Here is a 7,576-nt window from a genome sequence, read left to right as displayed (position 1 = left end):
CCTCCTCCCCCTCTCCCCCACCCCAGCTCTCCCTGTACATCAAGCACTATGGGATACCTGCAAAAGCCATGACAACGCCCATTCCCCCCGTGTAAACAGTTTTGCAAGCAGTCTTCCTCAGTCTGTCTTTCCTCCTGCCTCCGACCTCCTGCCTTTTTGATGCGATGAGTTTACGCGCTTTAAAATTAATGGATCTTGAGGGTTTTTTTCCTCTCTCTTCCTTTTTCTTTAAAAAGGACGAATTTTGAAGGCTTCTAGTTTTCTTCCCTTTTGTTAAATATAAACACACACACACACACACACACACACACACACACACACACACACACACACACACACACACACACACACACACACACACCAAATTATACTCCTCCCTCATACCCTCAGTTAGCGAAAATACAGACCCAACTCCTACCCTACCCTGCCCTGCCCTACCCTACCCTACCCTGCCCTGCCCTACCCTACCCTACCCTACCCTTTCTTACCCTCCTCTGCCCTAACCCTTACCTACCCAACCCTTCTTCCCTGTCCTGACTTACCCTACCCTACCCTACTCTACCTTTCTCCTACCCTCTCTCCTCTTTCCCCCTCCCTCTTCCCCTTCCCCTTCCCCCTCCCTCTTCCCCTCCCCAACCACCTTCAAAAATACCTTCGAACCTAAACATTGGCATTGGTGGGTAAAATGATTGGGGTGAGAAAGGTCAAGGTGGGGAGATATTTGGGGACTCGAATCACCCCCTCCCTTCCCTTCTCCCCTCCCCGTCTCCTCTAACTCCCCACCCTATTATTTTCCTCCCCTGTCTTCTCCCCCACCCCTCTCTACTCCCCTTCTTCCTTGGCCATTCTTGTTCCTGCCTCTCCTCCATTTCCTCTCTTCACCTCTGTCACCCCCCCCCCTCCTCTTCATTCCACCCACCTATTCAGTCTTACTCTTTCTCCCCCTTCCGTCTCCTCCCTCCGACTCCCCCTTTCTCCCCGCTCTTCCCACCCTCTCCCAGTCACTCCCCTCTCCCATCCCCTCAGTCACTTTCTTTTATTATTTCCCTCCCCTTTCCTTCCCACCCTTTCCCCTTCTCCCATTACCATTCTCCTTCCTACCCCACTTTCCCCCTCCCATTATCTCCAACCTTTTTCCCTCCTTTCCCTTCCCCTCCTCCCCCTTTCCCCTTCCTTTCCCTTCCCCTCCTCCCCCTCCCCTTTTCCCCATCCTTCCCCTTCCCCTCCATTTCTCTCATACTCCCATCGCCTCCCCTTTCCCTTCTCCTCACCCTCCATTCCTGCCCCCCCCATCTTCCACCCCCTCCATTCCTGCCCCCCCCATCTTCCACCCCCTCATTATACTTCCCCCCACATCCCCCCTCCTCCTTCCCCCCCCCCCACATTTGCGTCTGGATCTGCCAATAATCCATACCGTGTTTTGGTCAAAGAATGGGGGGGACGGGGGGGGCGAAGAGGGGGGGAAATTCTTTGGTCAACCCCCTACCTACGCCCCTCTTCACCAAACAACACATTTAGGGAACTGGATGGAATTTCGATGGTTGCTTGTATGCTAGGGGAAGGATGTGACCTGGAAGAAAGTGACTGTCTGCCTTCATGGCCTCCGTGCAGTCAATAGGCATTCATTATAAGCCTTTTTCCTCCCTTTAGTTCGATCTCGATTTATTTTTTCATTTTCCTTTCATTTCTCTCTCTCTCTCTCTCTCTCTCTCTCTCTCTCTCTCTGACGATTTTGTTAAGCTTAGGTGAGGCTGTTTGCACTGAAGACTTTAACCCCTTCGGTCCGATAACGAATATTTTTAATCTTATTCATGTTATCTCCAGACGATTTTATTCAGCGTAAGGGAGCCGTTTCGATTTACATTAACTTTAGGGAAATTGATAGAAATGGGGTTAGACTCACTCTTTTTTAACGCTTTCTTTATTTTAAAAAAAAAATCATGAATCCTTCATTAATCCCTTCGCTACTATCACGATTATACTATTCACACACACACACACACACACACACACACACACACACACACACACATACACACACACACACACACACACACACACACACACACACACACACACACACACACACACACACACACACACACACACACACACGACTAATACGCAGAGAGAAATGTGGACGGAGTGTGCGAGCGAAAAGAATGTGGTGGCGAAGGGAAGTGAAGCAACACGATACACATTTACACTTCGTCTTCGCCTTGTGTTTCACCATCACATCTTGTCGGGTCAGCGAGAGAGAGAGAGAGAGAGAGGGAGAGAGAGAATCCCTGGTTGTCTCTTTTTATCATAATTTGTCTCGACTGTCATCCTGAAATTTCCTTGTCTAAGCTAATTTTGATCTGTGTGGCATTTTTTAAGAGAGAGAAAGAGAGAGAGAGAGAGAGGGGAGGCGGAATATTAACTTACACACACACACGTTACGTACATTATGTGTGTGTTTGTGTAGCTGTGTCTGTGTGTGAGTGACGTAGAAGAACACACACACACACTCATTATTTTAAGCCTGTACCCTAACCTCGTAAAATTAACTTAAACTAACTTAACCTAACTTTAACTAACCTAAACTAATCCGTACCCTATTCCCTACCCACCTCCAGTACCCCAAACATCTATTCCAGTCCCCTACCCCACCCTCCTCCAACCCCCTACACCCCCACCCTCCTCCAGTCCCCCACACCCCCACCCTCCTCCAGTCCCTCACATCCCCACCCTCCTCCAGTCCCTCACATCCCCACCCTCCCACCCTCTCCAGAAACTTCCCGAGTAACTGCGGACTTTCTGCATTACGGGCAATATTGATTCCGTCCCTGTGTTTGCCTTCTGAGTTTCCACGTACATGCCTCACTGATGTCCTTGCACCTCACACCCACGGACACGGACATCATCTCTGCCTGTGTGATGTCCGTACGAAGGCCTTGGGAATTTGTCTTCGTGATTCGTGATGTCTGTTTCGTCATTCGTGCGTTCGTGGTGTCCCTCGGCTTGACAGTGTGTGTGTGTGCGTGCCTGAAGACAACATTTTTTGCCTTGGTCGTGTGTGTGTGTGTGTGTGTGTGTGTGTGTGTGTGTGTGTGTGTGTGTGTGTGTGTGTGTGTGTGTGTGTGTGTGTGTGAATCGGTTATCTGCTTGCGTGGGTCCTGAAGGCTATTTTGGAGGTCTTCGTGTCTTCCTTGAAAGCAGTCATGGAGAAACCGCCTATTACCTTTGTATCTATCGTGGTTTATTATCTATCTTCAGACGATTTTATTCAGCTTATAAACGAGAGACATATGGTAGGAAAGGGACTGAATGAAAACCTATGTTCTGTTCACTTTAACTGGGCGTAAAGTTGCCTAAAATTGATGGAATGGAGAGGTATATAAGAGAGGGCGGTGTGAGCTGGGAGCAGGGCAGTGAAATGGCGGGGGACAGGGCGACATGGAGGCGATTTGTTTGTGGCCACCTCTTACGGGATTAAGGCGTCTGGCAATAGATAGATAGAAAATTGCCTTCTTTCCATCTTGTTAAATTGAGGTGTAAGAGATTAACACAAGGTATGGTGCTAGTCACGAAGAAGTGTTGTGACTAGGAGGATGAGCCAGATTTTACAGGGCTGTGACTGAGAGTTCCATGAGCCTGAGAGTGCTGATACTGGATTTTAACTGAGAAACGTTGTCTGAGTTTTTTCCACTCGCGTGCAATTGTGTTATTAGAGACAGAAAAGGAGAGTAGTTTTCAGATCAGGAGAGAGAGAGGGGGGGGGTTAGGGAGAAAAAGAGGGAGGGGCAGGGAGAGTAATTTCCAGCTGTGTTGAAAGAGAGTACACGTGCATAAAATATTACTTCCTGAGAGAGAGAGAGAGAGAGAGAGAGAGAGAGAGAGAGAGAGAGAGAGAGAGAGAGAGAGAGAGAGAGAGAAAGCCCCATCCATTTAAATAATTCCTCTGAGCTTTAAATCAGAAATCACTAAATGAGATAACAGAAATAGATACTGGATAAAAATACCTCAAATATCTAAAACTGATCAGAGTAAAATGGGAAATAAAAAGTATCACATATATATAAGCGCTAAAATATTGTTGATAAATTTGATGGAGTGAGGAAATGTGTGTTTAGGATTAGATCAGTCGGGGAGTCAGTTTATCGATCTCTTAGGAAGGAAGGAAGGAAAGAAGGAAGGAAGGAAAGGAAGGAAGGAAAGGAAAGAAGGAAGGAAGGAAAGGAAGGAAGGAAGGGAGGAAAGGAAAGAAGGAAGGAAGGAAGGAAAGGAAGGAAGGAAGGAAGGAAAGGAAGGAAGGAAGGAAGGAAAGGAAGGAAGGAAGGAAGGAAAGGAAAGAAGGAAGGAAGGAAGTCATATTATCTGGTTGTATATCCTTTCATTCATTCATTCATTCATAGTTCCTACGTTATACTTAGTTATTTACAAATGTATATCAGTCTAACTTGTATAATGAGAGAGAGAGAGAGAAAAAAAAAATATTCAGATATGGACATCTAGAAGGAAATATACCTGTATGTGTGTGTGTGTGTGTGTGTGTGTGTGTGTGTGTGTGTTAGAGAGAGAGAGAGAGAGAGAGAGAGAGAGAGAGAGAGAGAGAGAGGCCTTAAAAATAGTGTCCCCTCTCGAAAGATCAAGGTCGGATAATAGCCAGTTCCGCTTTCACCCTTATAGGAGAGGCACGTAAAGGCTATTGTCGTCTGGCCTGGCAAACAGTAATAGAAAATGGGGTACGTGCTTGGTTTTTTTTTTTTTCCTTTTATTGTATTATTTTTCTCTCATTTTTTCTTTCGTTTTCTGTTTTTTTCGTGTTTTCATTTTTTTAAGTATTTTCGTTCATCTTTTTTTTATATTTCTGTTTTCCTATACATCTTTTTCTCTTCGTTTTTCATATTTGATTTTTTAGTTCATTTCTTTATTCTTTCTCTTTTTTACTTTGATTCGTTCTTTCGAGGGTTATTAAATGTATGGCTCGATTCAGTTGTTAATTAATGTATTTTTGTATTCAGGGTTTTTCTTCCTTTTAAATAGTATAATTAATTGTTCTTAGGTTTTAAGATTTTGTTATTCTATTTTTTAAACAATTTTTTCAGTCGTTCTTGTTATCACTTCATGTTTTATTATATTTAGATTTTCTGTTATTTATTTATTTATTATTTTTACGTATCTGCACTTATATATATTTTTTTTCTGTCATTTTCCTGTTTTCCTCTTCATCTTCTTCCCTCTTATTATTTCTCTTTTTAACTTTTCCTCTTGCTTTCCTTTCCTTTTTTCCTACTTCCCTGTTGTCATTTTGCCTCAGTTTTCTTCTGTTATTGGAAGTTTTTTTCTTCTTCGTTTGTTTCGTGATTTTCTTTTCCTTTCATCTGTTTTGCTTTATCGTTCATTAAGATTTCTATTATTCATTTTATTTTATTTTTCTCGTTTACTCTTCCTTTTATTTCTGTCTTATTTTTCTTCATGTATTCTGTCTTAATTTTTACTCACTGTATTAGTCGATTTTCTCGCCTTTATTCGTTCAGTTTCTCTTGTGTTCCTTTTTTCCCCTATTATTTCCTGACTTTTTGTTCACTTTCATTACCTGTCTCACTTTAGAAATAGCTTTTATATTTAATTTCTCTCACTTTTGACTATACTCAACTTAATGCCCTTCGCTGTTGGTTTATCTCACATATTTTACTTTCTTTCGACGTTTGACCTCACTTTTCTCACTCTTGACCTCTCTCACTTTTCTCGCTTTTGACCTCTCTCACTTTTCTCACTCTTGACCTCTCTCACTTTTCTCACTCTTGACCTCTCTCACTTTTCTTACTTTTCTCACTTTTGACGTCTCTCACTTTTCTCACTTTCAGCTTCACTTTAACTCACTTTTCTCACTCTTTCTCACTTTTAACATCTTTAACTCACTTTTCTCACTTTTACCCACTTTTTTCTCACTTTCTCTAGTTTTTCTCACTTTTTCTCTTTTTCCAACTTTTTTCATATTTATTTTCACCTTTTTCTCACTTTTTCATTTTTTCTCACTTTTTCTCACTTTTCTCACTTTTTCTCTTTTTCCAACTTTTTCTTATTTTTTTTCACTTTTTTCTCACTTTTCTCATTTTTCTCACTTTTTCTCGCTTTTCTAACTTTTTCTCTTTTTCCAACATTTTCTTTTTTTTTTTCACTTTTTTCTCACTTTTCTCATTTTTCTCACTTTTTCTCACTTTTCTAACTTTTTCTCATTTTCCAACATTTTCTTTTCTTTTTTCACTTTTTTCTCACTTTTCTTATTTTTTTCACTTTTTTCTCACTTTTCTCATTTTTTTCACTTTTTTCTCACTTTTCTCATTTTTTTCTCATTTTTTCTCATTTTTCTCACTTTTCTCACTTTTCTCATTTTTTCTCACTTTTTTCATTTTTTTCACTTTTTTCTCACTTTTTCTAACTTTTTCTCACTTTTTCTCTATTTCCAACTTTTTCTTATTTTTTTCACTTTTTTCTCACTTTTCTCATTTTTTCTCACTTTTTCTCACATTTAACTCTCTCACTTTCACACAGTTCTTGACAGTGCCTAGTGGTAGAGTACTCGCAGCGATTCGAATCCTTTAATGCCCTTTTGTTATAGAGGCGTTGTTGGGCTCCTACTCGTGGATGCTCTGAATTACGTAGCCTAGCCTCGGCCGCCTACGCTTTCGAAGACGATAATGTGAGGTTTTACGTATTACTGTGACCTAAAAGAGAGAGAGAGAGAGAGAGAGAGAGTGACCACCTCACTTCTCTCTCTCTCAATAAAATCCCCATTAATCCTCCTGTAATCCTAACCTCAGAAAAATAGCATCATCTTATTTTTAACACCTGTGCCTTTTATTCTTTTTCTTTCTTTATCTTTTTTCTTTTCTTATATACCTTTTTTCTTTCTTTTTTCTTTTTTCTTTTCTTTCTTTTTCCTTCATTTCTTTTTCTCCTTTCTTTTTTATTTTCTTTTTTTTCTTTTTTTTCTTTTCCTTTTTGCTTCTCTCTTTCTTTTTTTCTTTTTTCTTGTTTTTAACACCTGTGACTTTCTTCTTTTTCTTTTCTCTTTCCTTTTCTTTTTTTCTTTTTTGTTACTTTTCAATTGTTTTTGGTCCATAAATTTTCTAATTATCTACACATGGATGTTTTATTATTATTATATTTTCATTATTTTCTTTATATTTATCAATTATTTTTTTCTTTTTAAATCTTTGGCTTAAAAAAAAAAAATCATTTTCTGTGCGTCATATTTCTTGCGACTTAGTTTTTTTTTATTATTTTTTTTTTTACTAATTTATTCTGCTTTTTTTTTAAACAGTGATGAGTTACTAATCTGCCTCTCTGCCTTTGCTTTAGTTTATCAGTTTTTCGTCCATGACCTTCCTTTATTAAATATTGTGCTTTATTCACTATTCATTCATTCATTCGAGCATTTATTTCCCTTTCATCCACTTATTCATTCAGTCATTCATGCATTCATTCATATACCTATTCATTCCTTCATCCATCCACTCATTCCTTCATATTCATTCATTCATTCGTTTATCTATCCATTGATTCATCTATTCATTCATTATTCATT

The sequence above is a fragment of the Coenobita brevimanus genome, chromosome 111 (assembly GCF_032717465.1).
Source record: "Coenobita brevimanus isolate Jiangsu-jjx chromosome 111, ASM3271746v2, whole genome shotgun sequence".
Taxonomy (NCBI): Eukaryota; Metazoa; Arthropoda; class Malacostraca; order Decapoda; family Coenobitidae; genus Coenobita; species Coenobita brevimanus.
Note: the sequence above shows the minus strand (reverse complement) of the source record.